Raw genomic sequence first — 22,022 nt, forward strand, 5'->3', positions numbered from 1 at the left:
ACAAAAGCCATAGAAATACTTCCTGGGTCACCAAGAAAGTCATAACAAGAGAATACCATTGATATCCCACCCAGTTCCAAGGGCTTCCCATGGCACTTAGCCTCCTAGCCATCTCACACATACTCACCTTTCCTGACTCCTAGTTAGACCTCGTGTTGGTACCCATATACCTTTTTTTCTGGTTCAGAAAGGCTGGCCCCGAAAAGCAGTAGCAAAGCTCTAGCTCTGCGTGGTGGCAGGTGCCTGTAGTCCCAGCTACTCAGGAGGCTGAGGCAGGAGAATCGCTTGAACCTGGGAGGCGGAGGTTGCAGTGAGCCGAGATCGTGCCACTGCACTCCAGCCTGGGTGACAGAGCAAGACTCCATCTCAAAAATTAATAAATAAATAATAAAAAGATAAAAAAGGAGGAAGGTGAAATGGGTGCATGCCTATCCTTCACTAGGAAAGCGATTATAGTGGTCTGGGAAAACAGAATGATGCTGAAGTTACTTGAGAAAGGAAGTACCACCATTTGCTGTGGCCGTAATCAAGTCTGTAAAGGCTGCAAAGGGTCTGAGCATGTTCCTCCAATTATCAAAAACCCATTCACAACTCAGGAACTCTCAAGAGGTTGCTCCCTTCTCTAGTGCCACTTCCAGACCATCTTGCTCAAAGTGATGCTAGAAGTGCTGGCAAAGAGAACATCTTCACTGGAGTGTCTTGGGAGAAAAATTTCTTTGCTGCACATTTCTTAATAAAAGTCAATTATGTAAAATGAGGAGAGAGTTGACTAAAGAAGATAGAATGAAAAGGAACCATTGCACAAAGATATGTTTTTATTTGACCAACAGGCTTTATTTTGATTCCCCAATCTTCTGGAACTCAGACTTTCTCAGCAAACAATCGCACTGCCCACTGAGAGTAAACAGCAAACCTGCCAATATCACAATATACCCTGAGATGAACACGTGTGAGGGAAAGACTTCATACGCCAGACATAATCCTGATGGTTCCCAAATACACACTGGTTCCCAGATAAAGTCTGGTGACTGGCTAATGCTTTTCACTGTGATTAAAAGCAAATACTTTAAAAAATATTTAATGATTCATTATTATATTTTTCTGAGTGCTTAAGTCTATTGTCTCATTATTGTTTGTTTATTCGTAGTTTGGGAAAATTTTGTTGGGACAAGGTAACAAGATAGATCTCAGCTACAGCCAGAAGTCATAATGTTCAGACACACATTAATTCTGTGGACAATATGAGAAAATGGGAGCAACAATTACCCTATAATTAGGGTTGTGAACTGGGGAAGGGCAATGTCCAATATCACAGAGGGAGGGTTGAAAGAAACTAGAGATTTGACAGAAAGTGATCAAGCTCACAAACGTATCTATCATTGCCTCATTTTTTAATGTTTTAGCTGAATGAATTTGAGTTTCTGTGTTGAGCAATGACTTAAATATTTCATCTCACTCATGTAGCCCTTGTCACAAATTATTTTTCCCACTTTAGAATCTACTGGACTGCTATAAAACAAAACTCTAATGCTTGGAACAACAATAACAGAAACCAAAATTTTATGCTTTGTTCTTTTACAGGCCCCGTCAAACCCCAGGAACAGGTGCTTTAAATTAGGCTGCCGAAGGCCAGTGGGGCCTGGCTTTATTATACTTTGGTAAATAATAGTCACTGTTGTCATCAGAGTTCTCTACACTTCCAGAAAATGTCACTAGCCACATGTCAGCAGGGTTCTTTGTCTAATTTCTACAGCTAAGGTGGCAAGAAGGTTATTAGAAGTAATAGCAAATTTAAAGTTTTATTAGCAGTAAACTGCAAAAGCTAATGGTGATGCCAACACTAGATAAAATCATTGTCACAGTTAATTCTGAACTCCTTATTTCAAGCTTAATAATAGGAAACTCAATGGAAAGGATATTACACGCCCCATATCACTCATGAGTGCCTCAGGCCTGAGTAACTTGTTATTTTGCTCATGAGTGAAATAAAATGCAGATTATACTGCCTGCTATCAGGGGCATTGTTTTAATTGAGGGTGTATGCATGGTGATGAGGGGGGCTCCGAGTAGGTTCTCATTTTTGTAAATGTTATGAGAATATTCTTCTCATTTGTAACTGTGACTCGGCACATCACCTTTCTATTACTTGTGGGTGTGTGTGTGTGCTTTTAGAGTTACCTTTGTTTCAGCTCCAGAGAAATGAAAGCAGCTGGGGAGATGGGAGGGTAGCATTTGGTGCTTCTCACCAGCATTTCTGCAAAAGTGCTTCTCCAGCATTCTAGTGCCTTTGTCTCCAATCCCTCAGTCTACAGAGGCAAACAATGGAATATTTGTGTTGCTCTGTTTGTCTCATTCCAATCCTGTATGCCAGCACACACACACACACACACACACACACACACACAAAGCCCTTCCACTCTGATATACACTCCCGGCCAGGAATAAATAAAACAAGATGCACTCCTCTATGCTTTACATTTACTAAGAAAATAGGTGTTTCCGAGAATCAAGATCACATGGGATTTTGTGTTCTTTTTCTAAAGTATGTTGCTCTTTTTTTCAAACAAGTTGAAGTGATTTCTGATCCTATGCCACAAATCATCCAAATGGGCTGCCTTGAGAGCCACGCATGCATTCCTGCTTTAAGGGGAGCCTTCCATTCACTTGACACAGACTGTCTGTAATTATGCAGGGCTAACTTCAGGCTGCAGTGTGCGTGGAGACGACTATTTTGAAGCAGGTCCTATTCCCTTTGATTGAAGTTGAAATCCTAAGACTTCCACAGCCGAGAGAGATCATTTGTGCCTCTCTGAGTTTCAATATTCCCTTTGAAATATTTGTCTGATGATACACCGTATGGACAGAGCCTCCTATAGTTCAGTTTCTGAGCAATTATCACTCCATGGCAATTTGACTTCATGTAGCAGTGGAGAAATAAAATACTTAAGGCTTCTGCCAGCCTGCCTAACAAAGCTTTTGCATAAGTTAAAGACTCAGAGAGGGGTGGGAAACAGTAGTTAAACCTTTGCTTTATCTTTTAAGTTTGTAAAACATATAAAATCTGAGTTCAAAATCTTAGAGGTTGTGACAGACTTCTCCATTAGCAGGTGAAATTAGCCCCCAAATTATAATCTTGATTGATTCAATAATGTTCAACTAGTAGTGGAATGAGTTTTATTTTGAATAATTTCCTCACTCCTGTTTCTCTGCATCCTATTTCAGTTTGCAGTCTGTCCTTTAAATGGCATTTCCTTTTTGCCAAAGCACCAAGCTGTGAATTTATTGAGAAATGGGTGTGTTTACAATAAGACTATGCCATTACCAATAAGTCCCATTCGTATCAGAAAAAATTAAACATTATATTCCTAAATTGTAAACAAACAGTCCTAAATTCCAGAGATTATTATTCCCAGAAAGGCAAAGTACAGAGCCAAGAGAATTTGTAAATATGTACAACCTTACAAGACTGATATGGACGCCGATGCATGCTGAGCTCATCTCCACTTATTTCTTATTCATACACATCATTCTTATGTTTGACAATGAATATGGTATTGTGGCACTTGAAATCCTTTTTTTATTAAAAAACAGAAAGAATGTCAGCCAGTTAAACATGATATTAGGATTTCATCTTATTTTTTTGTTTTGTTTTGCAGCAAGAGAATTTAAAAGAACCATCAATCCTCTCTAAAAGGTACTTTTAATAAATTGGCATACCTAATTTTGCATGGATGCCATGATGTCTGGCCTGCTTCTATTTGGAGTCTCTTGGGATCCATACAGATTTTTAATAGTCATGAGAACTTGTCTTGTACTGTGGATTGTAGAATTGTCTTCTATTATAGTCAGCTATCCACTCTATTTAAGACAGAAGTTTCTTTTGCTGCTTTCTTGGAGTTGTTTGATGGTTTATTAATACATAAAAATCTGTTGGTAATTGTAGGTTAACGTAATTAGCAAACATTTTAAACTTAATGTTTTTCTAGGAACAGTTTTTGTCACTTTTTCATGATTGTTTAAATATTATATCTTTAAACTCTGTAATAATTTCATCTAAGCAAAAGCCTTGATCTTTAAATCATTTGATGAACCTTAACTATGCATGATTTGTTTCAAAACTAAGTCCACACGGAGACTTCACTATGCCATGTGCCTCATCTAGTTATTAAATGTGTGATACACGTGCTTCTTAATGTGTGCATATTAGCTACTTTTAAATTATAATTTTACCATGAAGAAATGAATAAAACTTCCAAAAATGTCTGTCTCAGTGGAATGTACACTATCGTAGGGAGATACGTATATATATAGTATATTGGTTGGTGATAAGTGTTATGGAGAAAAATCAGGCAGAAAAGATAATGTTTAGGGAGAGCCTCTCTGAAAAGATGACATTTGCACAAAAGGCCCCAAAGGAAGTAAGGAAGCAAGCCATGCAGCTAGGGATGCCATGCAGCTAGCCATGTTCTAGGCAGAGGGAAAAGCAATTGTCAAAGCATTGAGACAGGGGCCTCCCTGGAACATGTGAAGAGTATCAGGGAAGCCAATGTGGCAGAGGCAGTGGGAGTAAGAAAAAGAGAACTGCAGTGCATGAGATCAGAGAAATGGTGATGGTAGAGAATGTGTGTGTGTTGGGGGGGCATCCATTGAGTGGCTTCTACTCTGAGTCAGATGAACAGCTTTCAAAGGATCCTTAGCAGATAAGTGATGTGATCTGCCTTATAACTTAGAAAAGAAAACCTGAGCTACCCTGAGAATAGACCCTCGAGAGAAAAAGGGAAGGAAATAGACGAGTTAAGAAGCTGTTGAAATAATGCAGATGAGAGATGAGGAAGGTTTGTATTATCAGTAGAGATGGGATGGAGAAGTTACATTCTGGATATATTTAGAAGCTGGGGTAGATAGGATTTGCCAACAAATTGGATTAAACGTGAAAGAATGAAAGTCAAGGATAATTCCAAGTTTTTAATCTGAGTAAATGGAAGGTCAGAATTGCCATTTACTAAATGGAGAAAAGTTTGGGAGAAGCAGATTTGGTGGAGGCAAGTGGATAAAGGTTTGAACATTTAAGAATGGGGTTGAGTAAGCAATTGCATCTAGGAGTCTCTATGTCAGGGAGACAGCTTTTGCTTCAAGATTTTGAGGCCATGAGAAGAAGAGAAGAAGTCCAAAGGCTGAGTTCTTAGACACTCATTGTTTAGAGTTCAGGGAGATAAGGAGAACCCAGCAAGCAAGACTAAGAAGAAATGATCTGTGAGGAAGGACTGGATTCAGGAGAGTGCTATGTCTCAGAAGCCAAGTGAAGAATTAAAGAAATGAAGCATGACAGTAAAACTTATACATTTATTTCTAAATAAAAATAATCTATTCATCCCAAAATAGCACGACATTTAATGTGTCGATGAATATATTTAAATTTAAACAAACAAATTCTACTTTGAAATCTAAATTGAGTAGTATAATTGTTGATTAAAACACTCAAGAGCTTATATTCAAATCCCTACTTTATTTATTTTACAGTGCCATGAACATTCAAAAGTTTGACCCAATTCTCTTGAGATTCCAAAAATTATTTTCAAATTCTTTTGGTCTTTTTATAGTGTAATATGTATGAAATATCATGTTTGCTCTGGGGTACAGTATTGTTTTTAATGCTGGGCACTGTAAAAATTCTCAAATTTTAGAATTCCTAAGTATCTGCTTTTTATTTGTTCTTGGTTTATATTTTCTGATACCAAAGGTCTCATATTTGCATGCCTATTCTAGGCATGGATTGTGGGAGTCTGAGCTTTAAAATAGTCCACAAGAATCATTTTGTGATTTGGGCTTTATCTACTGCCTTTAATTTTAGGCATCAATTTTGAAGTCATATCAGTAGCCTTACCACTTGAAGTACCACCAAGTAGGAGGCTAATTTTATCTAAGAAAAGTGTTTCTACTTCCTTTGTTTTTCGTTTTGGTGAAGACATAGAGGGGATAGGAGGATAAAGTAGAAAGAAGTGATTTGGCAACTATCCTATTAGTTTAAATCCCAATTAGACCTAACTGCATAATTCAGAACCCAAGTTGAGTCTCCTAGCAGCTCCCCTTTAAGGGGCTCTGGGGCTGTCCCATCACAGAAGCCCTCCACTGAACTTCCTCCCCAGTTGCTCCCATGGGCACGTTGCCTTGTGTCAGAAGTCAGAGTATGTCTTCTTCCAGCTTGAGTTTCTAGCTTCTAAATATTTGTAGCAGACTTTAAGTGGCAGGATAAGTGAATAAATGAGGAATATATCACAGAGACTCACAAAACTGCTCAGGCCCAACTACTGCCTATGTTATCAGCTCCTCCAATCTCTGTACTTTTCCTTTGCTAGAGACATCACACCCACAACTGCTTTTCAATGCCCTTGCCACAAGGCTCTGAGTTCCATGGGGACCCATGTCTTATACGTTGTTATATTCCTGGTATCTGACACCATATCAGGCATTCTAAGATACTTTTAAAATAAAGCATGAGCGGCCCAAACTACCTTGTTTAAAAAGGCAGAAAAAAATTGTAAAGAAGGTTGACAAGGCGTGAATATTTTTCAAGTCACAATCATACAAATTTTTATAAATTGTTATTGATATATAGATTATATATAATCTATTTATATCAGATTAAATATAATCTGGCAAATAAATTAATGAATGGATCTCATATAGTTTATTTTAAGTAGAATTCATAGTACTGAGGAGAAGTAAAATCACCAGATACAAAATTAACAGATGTTTTAGTAGCCCAAAGTGTGGAGTAGGAAGTATACGTTAGTCCATTCTCACACTGCTATAAGATACTACCCGATACTGGGTAACTTATAAAGGAAAAAGGTTTAATTGACTCACAGTTCCACATGGCTAGGAAGGCCTCAGTTAACTTACAATCATGATGGAAGGTGAAGGGGAAGCAAACTTGAACTTTTCACATGGCAGCAGGAGAGAGTGCTAGCAAGAGCAGGGAAAACTGCCTTATAAAACCATCAGATCTTGTGGGAACTTACTCACTATCAGGAGAACAGCACGGGGGAAACTCTCCCTCTTAATCCAACCACTTCCCACCAGGGCTCTCCCTACAACAACGAGGGATTACAATTCAAGATGAGATTTGGGTGGGGACACAAAGCCTAACCATTTAAGGCATCTTAGAATTCTACCTACCTCAGTAATCTTGAGAGACAAATATCTGTTATTTTCACCTTTGAGGAAACTAAGATGTCAAAGATTTAGCTGACTTGCCCAAGGACATCTACCTGAGAAATGTTTCTTACTAGGAATGTCCCCAGGAGATATTCGGCAATGTTTGGAAACATTTTTGGTTGTCAAAAATGGGAAGAAGCTGGAAAACTTTTAGCTGGCCCAGGTTAAAATTCTATTAGCACGTAAGAAGAAAAGAAGATATCAAAAAAGAAGGAGAGAACATATCAAAGTTGCTTCATAATTAATATAAAGTCAGATGCTCCAAGAGGTGTCAAATAATTTGCCCATGATCTGATGATAGTCAACTTACTCACCATTACCTTGTTCTTTCCAGTAATGATGACTCACACTTTTCTTCACAGCATAAATGAAAAAGAATAACATAAAGCAAGACTCAACAAACTAAGGGTCTTCTTGATACTAATAATAAATTAGAAGTTCAAGTTCCCTATGAGATTTACAGGCTCCTTTAGAGAAAGTACATTATTAAGCACATGTCCTTCTAAGTGATCAGGATGTAAGTTTTCCTTGCAGTATAATGCTTTCAGGCGGAGAGGTAACAGAGTCCAGAGACCGAAGGGAGACACAGGATGAGAAAGGGAGGCAACTGTTATGATGTGCTATACACAAATGTGTGACAGTCTCACCCCATGAAGGCTCACAGCTCTCCAGTTCCTTTTGATGACTGCCTGTGTGGCCAAAGTTTAAAATAGACTTAGTATAAGTGAGTGCTGTGCCACAGGAGGAGATGGAAGAGGATGAGAAAATTACGAAGTACAATGTAGACAGCTTAGCTAGGAAGATGATGTTGACATAGATGATAGATCAATCGATAGATAGATAGATATAAAAATGGAAAACAGGCCCTTTCCTCTTAGGCACTACATTCTGTGGGACCTTTTTCAAGACCATGTGAGGTCAGCATTACTAGCCCCATTAACAAATGAGAGACAAAGAATGCTAAATATCCTGATGTAGACAGCAAAGCCCCTATTCCATCTGGCCCAGTTGCCTCTATAGGCTTACTTTGTATCACTCTCTTTCTCATTCATTCAGCTCCAGCCACACTGGCCACCCTGCTGCTCCTCAAATGTACCAGGCACACTTCCATGGGGCCTTTACACTAACAGCTTCATCTGCCTGTGGGGCTCTTCCCTGAAGATCTACAGGGTTCATTGTTTTTCCTTAGGTGTCTTCAAATGTCACCAGTTCCTCTCTCCCTCTTGATATTCCTCTACTCCATTCCCTGCTTTACTTCTCTTTAAAACATTTCTCACCATCATATTCTACATCACCCATCTATTCCAATCCTGCCCCCAACAACAAAATAACCTGATGCAAGAGCTTGCATGTAGGCAATGTATTTTGCAAGTAATGCCAAGGAACAAAAATGGGAAAATGGGAAGAGTGAAAAGAGAACAAAAGCAAAGCTAATCTAGCAGTGCATTATCAAGTTGGTGACAAATGTGGGTAACTACGGCTCAATATGATTAGGGTTCCTCTGAAAGTCCTGCATAACACATGTCAGAATTGTCTACCAGAGTTACAGGCTTCTATCTCCTATTCTTTAAGGGTAATCCCATGGCTGTGTTAGGAAAGATTCAGAATGGCTGAGCAGGTTCCCATAAGTGTTCCACACAGAGGAACGCTAGGGCAAAAGTTGGAGTGAGGTGTTAGCTGGTCACACCTGCAATCAGCTAGTTGTGGTACCAATGTCTGGAATAAAATGGTCAACCAAGAGGTTGTGAGGTAGGATATAAGAGGTTCATGATAGAGTCCAGCTTTTGCAACACTGAGACTTCTCCCAGAGCCTTCAAGGCAGTGTGGCCAGTACTGATTTCTACAATAGACTCGATAAAGAAAAGCTATTTGGGAAAGGGAGTCCCTGCTACCACCAGGCCGTCACTGATATTAACCATCTTTTTTCCTCCTCCAATGTCATTCTAAGTTTTCCCTATTCTTAGTCACCACTCCAGTTGGTCTAAACTGCTTTGTCTGGAGAGATGGCTCAAACCATCATCTACATGGGGTTAGAAACCTTTATTACTACACCACAGTCAGGTCATTGTCTTTACAATAGTCCGTTTTCTGTTATCATCTGGACAGCCCCAAGGAAGCTGCCGGTTTCTACACTTGCTCTTCCATGGTACCACCAAGCAGCACCACCACGAGTAGCAACCATAGCTCCTCATTCAAATCAGGCTCAGTTATCCCCACCAACGTGATGACTTCCTTCTGCTTTTGGGGCCACTTGCATGAGAAGCCCAAAATGGCCAACAAAGGTCATAGTTCCAAGACTATGACTTATTCTGTCCTCTAGTGAAGTATCCTCCTGCCATGGTAGAAATCAGAACTCCTAATCCATCAGAGCCTAGATTGTAGGAATGAGAAGCACAGACATCACTAGTAAGTATGAGTGATAACCATGGGGCCAATCTTTTACTTCATGGTTTCTAACCCATGTATTCTAGCTTTGGGGAGGTCACAGCACCATATGTTGGCCATTAATTTGGGGCATACACACATCCTGAGGAAAGCATTCCAAGCCTACATAGTGTAGTCCCTAAACTGGCACCTCGGCCAAGCCCCCAATATATCTTCCCATCATTCTTTGAGGAAGCCACACCACTGTAGGTAAGACCCAATACTTTTCACCATTGTATTCCAACATGTAGATTAGTACCAGGCACGTTCATCACTCTGAATATATGAATCAATTAATCAACCAATTATTCTCTTTAGATTAACTGAGACATTCAAAATCAAAAAACAAAGAGGTTGAAATTCATTATAAACTCGTACCTCACATTATTAAAGCTTGAGGAGTGATCTCTTAGATACAAACGTAATTAGCTTCTATGATGTTGAAAAATAAAATTAGGAAAATTGAAAAATTCACACTTTCATAATGTATGTGGAATTAATCTATTAATATAAAAACCATACTTATTTAGCATACCAACAAATCATACACTTGGCAACATAGGGGTACAAATTCACTTATTTTTCCTTGTCCTGAACACTAATGAATTTCGTGTATGAAAAACTTCATTAAGAAACATTATGTTTAAAAATAAATTGTCAAAACCCGACTCTACCAGATTAAATGTATGTTAAAACATTTAAGATGACATTTATTGCATCAATTTTTTAAATAATGCTTGAGAAAGCTGTTAACATAACTTCATAGCCCAAAACCTTCTTCTCTTTCCCTTTGTAGCATATTTCTCCGATAATGTATTTTGCCTACTGCTACCAAAGTACCAGAAAATAATGCCTAAAAGACCAAAATGAAATGTTTCAGAATTAAGGAGAAAGTTGTAAATTTGTAATGTTTTAGACACATTTCAGTTTAGCGTTTGATAGATCATGTTGGGTTGGTTGCGAGAGGGATTTCAAGGGCTTGGGAAAATAAAGTCAGTATATGTGTAGTTTCATTTTTGAGAGAATCACTTTATTACTGATCACAGGACAGTTGTTGAGCTCTGACAGCTCTAAGTGCTGAAAACATTAGAGAAGGTCCATTTTTTTGTTTTTGCCCAATTATGAACTGTAACTTGGTGAGAGAAGCAATAGAAGCTATTTACCTAACCTAATGGTAATGCTTCATTTTAACTAAAATGTCAACACATAGTGGTCTCTGCACATATTTCACCAGCATCTAAATTCCACCATGGGGTTCAAATTTTTTAAATGAAATCTTAGACCCTTGGTAGAAAAAGAGCCAAGGATTTATATATCAATGTAAAAATGGTCTATCTTAAAATATACTTATCACAAATGTAAGAAATTCCTAAAATTTGGGGTTTTCTTCTATGGCTTTCTCAAAGGTCAGAATGCAATGTTTCTATTCAAATGAACAATTCAACTAGTTAACTAATACGAAGCCCCTTTTCTTATCTTCTGCTAACCTCTCACCTTTGAAATCAGTTGTCTGACTTCAAGTGTTGCCTTCCCAATTAATGAAGTTATCTACACAATTTTCAAAATGTGACTCCATGTCTATGAGTTTGTTGTTAATATTACTGGAAAGACAATATAATGTGAAACAACAGCAAAAAGCAAAAATTGAAGGCACTAGCACCTTCTTTGTGGGACAGGAAAACTAACAAAACTTGGTGATTTATATTAACTCAGGACCACAGTAATCTCATAAAATGGCTCTTTCTTGGATTTTGCAAGATGGTTTCATTATTTAGTGCACCAATCAAAAAGATAGCCAAGTTTTTAATCCAGGCCAATTGAAAGCAAACAATCAATGCAAGTAAGAAACTAGGAAGAAAAGGAGAAATTCTGATGTCCAGCACATATATTAAACTTAATTATATTTTTCATGATAAAGTAAATTTGCTCAGTGGAGTCTCAAAGTATGTTATTAGAAATTATTTTAAAGTTTTCAAAGATAACTTTCAAAATTAAAGTTATAAAACATGACTCCCATTTTCTCATTTTCCTCCTCAGTTTTTAATGAGCATACATTTCTCACTTCATCCATTAAGAAATGTTTGTGGTTTTAAAAGTTCATGTTGACTGCAAAAATGGTGATAGAAGAAAGCTCTGAGGATATTGCTATAAAGTTAATAAATCATCTTCACTCATCAACTGTCTTCAACCCGCACAAGTTATAAAGGATTATTTTGTTAGCACCACAGGGTACACAATCTAAATTTAGAGAATCAGCCCTAGCAGAATAAGTTTGAATTCTGGAAGCTTCTAGGTCCCCTTGCCTTTAAACATTATACGCTTCAGAGTCCTTACATTTTCAATTGACAGAGAAACAGAAAATCATTCTAACGTTTACCATAGCTTTTCCCTCTAAGGGCTTCTTGCAAAGAATTTGCATGTTGCAATTATACCTCAAATTAGAGATTTGAGTTTCCCTGCCTGGTCAGTTATAAGACCCTTGGCCTTACCAGAGAATGAATACACGCTCTCAACTTCGCAAAGGTCTGAGTCAACAGCTTGTTGGGCTTTGAAGAACCTCAGCCGTTTTTGCGGCTGGAGCTTTTTCTCCTGTTCGTGTTTCAGGACCACTGCTGGTTTTCATTCATCTTCATTCAGTGGGTTTCATGTGACATTTTGGGGCTGGAAACATAATGTGTCAGAAGATAGCTGCAGCTTCCTACTGCGTTAGTTATTGTTTCCTTTGTCAGAAGGTGAGTGAGCACAAACATTTTCCAATTGCTCTGATTTTCAGACAGGTTTAGATCTACTGAGCCATCACTGATGCACACGCCTATACCATTTAGAAACACTTGATATAGATTTCAGAAGAGATTTCTAAGTTCAGTTCTATACAAATAAATGTACTATCATTTATCCTTTTTCCAGAAGAGGCAGAGATTTCATATCCTCTCCTTGGTTTACCCCGATCAGTATAAAAGGAATAGATACGGTGCTTCAAAAACGCTTCTCATTTGGGTTCAAAAACAGCAGCTCACCTTTCTGCTGGAAGCAAAACATTATCATGATCAACAGAATCTGTCTGTTGGGATTCAGTTCTGCAGTCCTTTCATGGATCAAATTCCCATCAGAATCAGAATTAAGTCCTAAGTGAAAACTTAAATTACATTATAATACTCAGCCTCATAAGTTCCACCAAGGCTTTGCCAAAGGCATTGAATGATTTATGATAAACTTCAGAACCTCAGTTCCCTCTTCCCAGGGTGTCTTCAATTAATTCTTTGAAGAACTTTACTCTTGATTCCTTGTTGAACTGAAGTAATAAGGGGTTTAAGGCCTTTATATTTTTCCTCAAACTTTTTCTTCTTAACTTAGAATATCTGCAAGTGAAATATAATTGATTGGATCTTTCTAAATGTGTCTTTTATAAAATTATGGTTAAATATTATCTTATTCCTGCAGAATTTATATGACTTTTAAGTATAAATCTCTATGTCATCTTAGTTATAAAAATCATATCATTAGAAATTGCCAAAATGCATTACACTTCAGCCTGAAGAGTAAGGTTCTTTTCAGTTAGAAAATAGCTCCCCAGGAAATTCCATGTTGGTCTGTATTTGATTCCCCAGCCACTTGGGATGCAAATGCATGCCATTGACTGTAATAAGAATTGGATGTATGTCTATAGGTAGACTGTAAAATTTTAAAGTTTGATTTGTCTCCTCATATGGAGAAACTGAATCCTAGGAAAATTTAGAGACATTTCCTAGATCACACATTTCATTAAGGTTAGTGTGGGTTCTTTTTCTATTATGGGGTGTGGCATCAGAAAAATGTGGTTTTAAACACTGGGTCAACTAGTAATATGCCTTATATAAGTCATGGCATAGTCTACTTAGTGATGCCATGAATAACCCACTGAGCTTCATATTCTTAACTTATCTATATTCTAAGATAGCTGAGAAGATGAAAAAATATGTATATAAAAATTCTGGCCCCAACACGCATTAAATGATTGTAAAGATTATAATTGTTGATCTTTTTATGTAACTAACCTCCTAAAATTATCTTTCTGCCCTTTTCTCCCTGATTCATTCTTCACACAGCTTATGTATTAACTGTCTATAGCACAGGTCTTAGTATGATTCTCTTTACTTTAAATATTCTCAATGGCTTCCTATCATCAATGAAATTATCTTAAAATTTCTCACCCTAAATTGCAAAGCCCTGCATATCAGGCTGCAGCCCACCTTTCCAAAAATCATTTTAACTGTTTTTCTGTAATTACACTATTTTCATGTCTAGCTAAATTGGTTTACATTCCACAGACAATTCTCCAAATTTTTAAAACCAAAATTCCATCTCCCCTATAAGCGCTTTATTTATTCTTCCAACCACATGCAACATTTCCCACAGAAGTGGGGAAGAGAAAGGAAAAAGCACCTACTGAATATATTTTCTGTGCAGAGTTCTTTCTTCTGTGCTGGGCACTTTAAATTTGTTATTTCATTAGTGCTTCTCTTATGACATGTTATCTTTTGTCATAACAAAACACATGTTTGTTGTTGTCCATTAAAGCTGTCCATTAAGGGCAGAAATAATGTCTTAATCTCTAGCATAGAATATTTACAAGTAGAAGGACATAGGGGGAAAATGCAAACTGAACACCTTAAATTATTATCAATAAAAGCATTAGCCAGAATGACGAGTTGAGGGGCATTTGAAGCAACTTGGAAAACCATGGCAGCTTATTTTGGGGTAGAAAGGCCATCATAAATCATCATCAGATTTATACTTTGTTAGCAAAAGGGGGCTGAAGTACAACATGTCATATAGTGTGTTGCAATTGTAACAGGGCCTCACTCTTCTTTCTTCTTCCCAAGGCCTCATCAGTTACATAAAAAAAGAAAGAAGAGAGGAGACGAGAGAAGAAAAGAGAAGAGAAGACAAGAGAAGAGAAGAGAAAGGAAAAGAAAAGAAAACAAAAGAAAGGAAATTACCACGAAACCAGTCCTGGAAAATGTAAAATGTTACTTGCATCATCATGTGAAAAAGCTCAAAAGATGGAAAAATATTTTCTAAGTACATTTATTTGGACATAACGTAAGTATCTTCCAACATATTTTAGAGAATGGAAGATGTGGTGAGTTGAAAAGATGAGTTTACCGTAGGAATTTAACTAGGTATCAGCTCTACATATGCTTTATGGTCACAAGTTGCCACTTATAAAACATTTATATACTCTTATGCATATCATATAACTGAACATGAATGTTAGCATGTAAGTATATGTATCTGATGAAAATGCCAGAGTTATAAAATCTTTTTTATGTTTTTTTAATCACAAAAATATCAAAATGCACCTTGGTTTTAGGGAATAATTTTCTATCACTAGTCCTGAGAACCTCTAAAATTATGGAACAATCATTCCAGACTCTCAATACCATTAAGTTCAATGAACTATAAACTCCAGGGCAAAGAACACAGCTTTTTTGATCAACAATGTATACTTAACGTCCAAGCTTAATGACTGAAGAAAGTAAACTCCCTAAAAACATAGGTTTTTTTTAATGAATCAAAAGAAAAGGAAAAAGAAAAAGATATTTAGAAAGGACCCATAGTTTGTCATCTGAATGCAGCAGACATTTAAAATGGACTCTATCTTTTCAAGAATATGAATGACCCCTTTCAAGGGGTTCCCCCACCTTTCATTGCCTCCCTCAGCAGAGGGGTTGCTGGATGCCATTACTCAAGGAAACAGTTTTGATTCCTTCCTGATCGCCTATTATCTCTCTTGTTTTATTGAACCAGGGTCTCTCTGCACCCTGGCAGAAGCTGGCAATTCATCAGGATACCATTTAGGGAATCACTGTGATGCTTAGTTTACAGTCCACAAGGCAGCTACTGGGAGAATCTGGATCAATGTGTTTTATGCCTCTGAAATTTGGGCAGCAAAGAAAGAGTGCTTCAGTTATAAACATGCAATGTCCATAGTTCTCATCATCCTTCTGAACAAGCAGAAGCTCCCCTTTTCTGAACCCAAATGGAGCAATCCAATTACAAAGTCATTAAACCCCGTTATAAGGTGGTTCATAGGAGTTCCTGTTTCCAGCAAAAGCCTTTTCTGTGTTCATCCAACATATATTCTGGCCTCTTGCACTCAGTTTACAAGGTTTCTAATTAAGCTCCAGAGAGGATGATATAGTTCACTGAACTGAGTCACTATGCTACAACTGGGAAAGAAGAGGCATTCCTATTTTATCAGAAAAATAAACACTTTAGTTTCATTTCTTCTGCCACACATGTTATCTCTTTGTGCTGTCACAACATTTTTTATAGGTTTTTATTTCAAAGGACTACCTTGAGATTACTGTCAACGCAAGCCAGAGAGACATCTCCATACAGAATACAGGGGTAATATTTTTTCTCCTAAAACATCCTGCTACAGACAATATAATATCATATAATATCACCGAAATAATCTCCCCTATTAAGAGCAAAGAGACAGTTTTCAATAGTACTTTGGTCCAAAATTTGAGGAAAATAAAATGTTTATCAGTGACAAAAATACAATTTACCAGCTTGATTTTTAAGTCAAAAATTTAACCTTTTAAACGATTTCAGAAGCTCCGCTAATTTCTACTGTTCCTTGTAACATCTGTAGGCAAAATACAACATGCTGGGTCATAATTCATAGCTTGGCAAGAAAATGTTGCTTAAAAACATAAAGGTCCTTTTCTTTTTATGCAAGAGGAAAACATTTTAGTTATTATTCAACTCAAGTAAATGCTCATAACCATGGAATTAAGTATTTCTGAAGGGTTCATTCCTGAGCTTTCTGGGTTGAATTAGGCTTTCTCAGAACTATACTTCATGTCACCCACATGTCTTAAGAACTGGTGCCTTCTGCTCAGCTGTGCATTTTTTTGCAGACATGCCGGATATCTACGCAGTAAGTGCTCTGAAACTTCAAAGAGACATAGAGCATTCTGTGCTTTCTCTTCCCACCATTCCATGTAAACACCATGAATAACCAGACCATTCTTATGCCAAAAGGCCCTGATGGCTTGACTTTTTGGTCTGTTAATTGTTCACAATCACTCCTTGCCTGTATTGTGCTTGGTAGGACCACCTTTCTGCAGCCAAAATCCAGCCACTTACCACTGCATATACTTCCTACAGCAGAATAGATACTGACCAAAGCCTAGTAGAAACCTGCATGGCATCCTGTCTCTTAATACTTAATGCTACCATGCCCTCAGAGTATTCTTATTCAGAATCTAAACAAGCATGTATTCAGAGGCTACAATGTATCAGGCATTGGTGGTGTTAGCAGTCATAGTTCAGTGAATGGGAAGAAAGATAAAAATCCATGCCTCCCAGTGACTTTAAGTCCTGGTAGGGACAAATACAGAAGATGAGTAAATAAACAAGATAACTGTAGATAGTAATAGGCTCTGTAGGCAATAAACCTCAGGATAATGTGATAGAGAATGACTTGGGGATTGGTAATAGCCAGATGGGGAGCTGGAACACCGTCCAGGGCAGATGGCATTTGAACTGAAACCGGAAGGAAAAAAGAATCTGGACAGCCTCAACACCAGATCAAACAGTTTTTGAAACATAGAAAACAAGAACAAAGCCCCCAGTGGGTGAGAGGAACTGAAGAAGCCTAGTAGCATGGAAGTATAATGATACTCATACACTGGAGAATATTGCTAAGCGCAAACAATTCTAAGCTTGTGAAAGTTCCTTGTGATTATTCTATATTTCTTTGAATCATATTGATGAAAAATTCGTTGTAATAATTCCCATCCAAATGTGACTTCTTGGGTGCAAACATAATTTTCACAACTTATTTAAAAGCCTATTTAACTTTGCCTATAGCATGCTTCACAGAAATAGTAACACCCATCTTACAGGACTTTCATGAAGACTACTATGTACGGCAGTCCTCACTTTTTTCCTGCTCAAAATCCTGTCTCCCTTTCCTTTTAAAAGAACACAGACTTTGTTCGTGACCATAATGTGTTCTCCTTAAAACTACATGCATGCATGCATTCCTACACATATACCCACAACCTCACCACTGCTTGCAGCTAGAGAGTTGGTAAGTATGGCACACGTAGCACAGAGATACTAATGAGATTTGAATAGAAAATAGATCTTAAACTCACCCATTGTATTTCCCTTTACTGTTCCCTGTCTGGAAAATGAATGTGATGCTAAAAGAAAGGCAGCCTTCTGTGACCCTGAGGTAGCTATGAGAAGTTGCATATTTGGAATAGTTGAATGGACAGCTTACAGGAGCTGTATTCTACATAGATACATAGTTGTATGTAGCCAAATGCAGAATTATATGTAAAGTGCCACAAAACAAATGTAAGGTAAATAGTAGTGTAAGGCCTTCATTATCATTTATATTACTGGTGGGTTTTAATGAAGCATTGAATTTATTTACAGAAAAGGATGCTAAGTTGAGATATTTTAAAGTCAAGCTATATAAGAATTTGAAGGGATATTTAATATAATATCTCCTTTTCCAGCAGCCATCAATCTCAGCAAACTCACACAGGACCAGAAAACCAAACACTGCATGTTCTCACTCATAAGTGGGAGTTGAACAATGAGAACACATGGACACAGGGAAGGGAACATCACACAGCGGGGACCGTTGCAGGGTGTGGGGGCAAGGGGAGGGAAAGCATTAGGACAAATATCTAATGCATGTGGGGCTTAAAACCTAGATGACAGATTCATAGGTGAAGCAAACCACTATGGCACAAGTATACCTATGTAACAAACCTGCACGTTCTGCATATGTATCCCAGAACTTAAAGTAAAATTTAAAAAATAAATAAATAAAAATAAAATAAATTTAAAAAAAATCTTTTTAAAAAGTAACACACCTAGTAGCTATTTACTTCCATAACTATTGTATTTTCTTGCCATGCCAAAATATCTGGCATTGTAAGAATGCACAATTAAATATCATTCATTTACTGACCTAGTATATTGCCAGCAAAGAACATGAAGACATATTCTGCTATTGTTTTTCTTTCTACCATTGATGGTGGCACCAGGCATTTCTCCTATATTCCAAATAAATAATAGAAAATACCTTTGCAGCCATATGAGCATTTGGAAATTATCCTAGCAATCTGGCAAGAGCAAGGAGGTTGACCCGGCCTGCAATGATAAGAACTTAGGGGCTCCTTGTGGCCTAAACTTGAAGCAGGACAATTCTGAGATCAACGTTATCACTGTCAATGAGATAGAAGTCTTCTACACAAACAAATGTCTGCTGCTCAAAGGCCTAGTCAGTGTACACCATCTCCCATAAGAAACTTCCCACAAGAATCTTTAGTAAACAACTAAACAGCACTATCCACAATAAGCAATTGTTATTTATTAATGACCTATTATTTCACCAAACTTATAGTATTAAAATTGTAATTAGTAGTTGCTATCCATTAAGTACCTATGAGCCTAGCACCATACAATACAGTATACATTGTCCTTAATCTTCATATTACTTAATAATATGATTAATAATCCCCAAAATATGTAAAATTAATTGAATTAGCATACATAGGAAAAATTCAAATGCATTCTAAAATTTCTTTATTAAAATAAGCTAGATAACTATGTGGTCAAAATGCTGTCATCTATTACCTACGTTGACTTATTGATGAATGTGTGTAGATACTTTGTCACTGGGTCACTTATGTCTTCAGGCTGCTTATCCATGTCTGCAGAATTTTGCACAGAGTTCTTCCAGGAACCGCCAGGCTTTCTCAGGATAAGATATATCAGATGCATTCAGTGTGATCAGACACATTGGGGTACATTTCACCCAGAGGTGTACCTGCTGTTTGTAATGCTGCTCAGGATTTGTGCCTACAAACATGGGAATTCTGATAAATTCTATCTTACACAATTCCCATAAAAATATATGTTGTGGGATTATGGTTACACTTATACTTTTCAGGTATATTCCTAATAGGAGAGACCCATCATTTTGACTAGGCATCTACAAAAACTTAACTCTACCCCTGTCCCTTACAATTTTTCATGTTTAATGTTTAGAAGAGTTTTCAACAGACCATCTTCTGGCTCCAGATATTTCACCTTTTCTCTGCCACTACCCAAGTATTTTTCTATTTCTTTAATTTTTTAAATTAAACTTTTTTTAAGTAAATCATAGATCCACATGCAATTGCAAGAAATAACATAGAGGGACCCATTTCTTCCATATGGCAACGTCTGGCAAAACTATTCTATAACATCGCAACCAGGATATTGATGTTGATACAGTCAAGATTCAAAGTACCACCATCACCACAAAGATCCCTTATGGTGTCCTTCTTCCCTCCTGCCAGACCCACTTCCCTCCTGCCCCCACCTCCTCTTTAACCCTGGCAACCACCAATATGTTCTCTATTTCTATGTTTTTATTTTTTCAAAGATTTTATATAAATGAAATCATATAATGTGCAACTTTTGGTGACTGCCTATTTTCAGTCACCGGAATTTTCTGGAGCTTCATCCAGGCTGCTGTGTATGTGAATAATTTGTTCCTTTTATTACTGAGTAGTATTCCATGGTATGAAAATACCGCCCAACTATTTTTATTGCCAAACTCTGTAGTTCACACTCATATCACAACATGACCTCCATCCCAGCACCTTCATGACATGATGCCAAGTAAGTCAACTTAGTGGGCAAAAGGAATGTTCCTTACAGATATTCAAATTCAGTTTAGCAATGCCTGAATTATATTTGGAAGTTTTTAAACATTCCAAACTTCATCTCCAACTCAACTTTCTCTTAGTAAAATGCAAAAGTTAATTAATTTTTAAAAGAAAGAAAAGAAAAAATTATGTTGCCACTCCAATCCTGCCTGATACGAAGGGAAGTATGGCAGAGGGGAATACAGCGTGGAAAGAGACAGTGGTCTCACACAATTATGGTTAAAATATTTTACACTTATAAATTGTATAGCAGTCTGTGCTCAGATGAATACATGGCTAGGGCCTCTTTTAGGAATCTTGAAAGAGGTCAGAGGAAGCATGGGACCTGGAGCATAGGGCTCTTTAGAATAAACCTGCTTCAACTTTCAAATTGCCTATATGTTAACAGGATCTCTCTTGTTAACTGGAGAAGCTGCCATGCTTATCTCACCAGGCACAAAAATGCTTCCAGCCAAGTCTTCACAATTGCCCTGAACAGGTAAAATGAAAGATACCCACACTTGAGGCTGATGCCCCAGAATACAAATTATTAATGGGTACAAGACCTATTAATGACTTGAGTCTGTAGAGAGCACCCAGAAAAAGAAAGAGCTCTTGATGTCTCACATAAAGAGACGTTCTAATTATTGAACATTTAGTGGCAGGGGTGAGGGAAGGGGAGTGTGGGAGGGCCCAGGTGGAAAGCAGAAATTTTCCTCTACGACTCTCTAGCAACAGCAACTGCCAATGACAACAGCAGCTATGTGTTGAACATTTGTTCTGTGCTAGTACTGTCAATTCATTTAAGTCATAAAACAATTCTTTGAGGCAAGTACTTTATTATGTCCATGTTTAAAAGTCAGACTTATTAAGGTATAATTTATTTATCCTTTTTACTGCAAGCCTCGAAATCAGGTAGTGTAATTTTGCTAGGTTTGTAATTCTTTCTCAAAATTATTGGTCACTCTTGGCCTTTAGCTTTTCCATATAAAATGTTATATCATCTTATGAGTTTTACTAAAAAGCCTTCTGAAATTTTGACTATTGTTGCATTGAATCTTTGATGAATTTGGGAATAAGTGATATCCTAAAAATATTGAATCTTCTTAACCATGAATATAGTATATGTCTCCATTTATTTGGGTCTTTAATTTGTCTCAGCAACATTTTGACATTTTTATCAAACAAATCTTACGGATACATTGTTAGATGTATATCTAAACCTCTCATGACTTTGATAATATTTAAATGATATTTCCAATTTTCAATTGTTTACTGCTAACAATTGATTTTTATATTGATTTATTTACTGTGACCTTGCTAACCTCATTTTATTAGTCCTAGTAGATATTTTTGTAAATTCCTTGAGATTTTCTTTAGAAAGAATTATCCTGTTTGTGAATAAAGACACATTCATTTATTTATTTTTGATCTGTATGTCATTTATTTATTTCTCGTTATAATGTACTTGGTATAACCTCCAGTGCAATGTTGGAAAGAAGCAGTGAGAGTAAACACCCTTACCTTATGCCTGACCTTGGGAGGAAGGTATTCATTCTGTCTTTTACTATTAAATCTAATATTAGCTGTGGACTTTTTGTAGATATCCTACATCAGATTGAGGGAGTTTCCTACTATTCCTAGTTTGCTGAGAGTTTTATAGTTGAA

At 37.2% G+C, this 22,022-nt stretch overlaps 1 long non-coding RNA gene across 2 annotated transcripts in view; it reads left to right on the forward strand.

Annotated features, from left to right (window-relative positions):
- The window catches only part of LOC129534745 (uncharacterized), a 78,383-nt gene extending 56,605 nt beyond the window's left edge, over positions 1-21,778 (forward strand). For both annotated transcript variants that reach the window (XR_008681438.2, XR_008681437.2), the window contains one exon: positions 14,505-21,778. This is a non-coding gene — a long non-coding RNA (uncharacterized lncRNA). The remainder of the gene's footprint in view (positions 1-14,504) is intronic.
- The last annotated feature ends 244 nt before the right edge of the window (positions 21,779-22,022 follow it).

The sequence above is a fragment of the Gorilla gorilla genome, chromosome 6 (assembly GCF_029281585.2).
Source record: "Gorilla gorilla gorilla isolate KB3781 chromosome 6, NHGRI_mGorGor1-v2.1_pri, whole genome shotgun sequence".
Taxonomy (NCBI): Eukaryota; Metazoa; Chordata; class Mammalia; order Primates; family Hominidae; genus Gorilla; species Gorilla gorilla.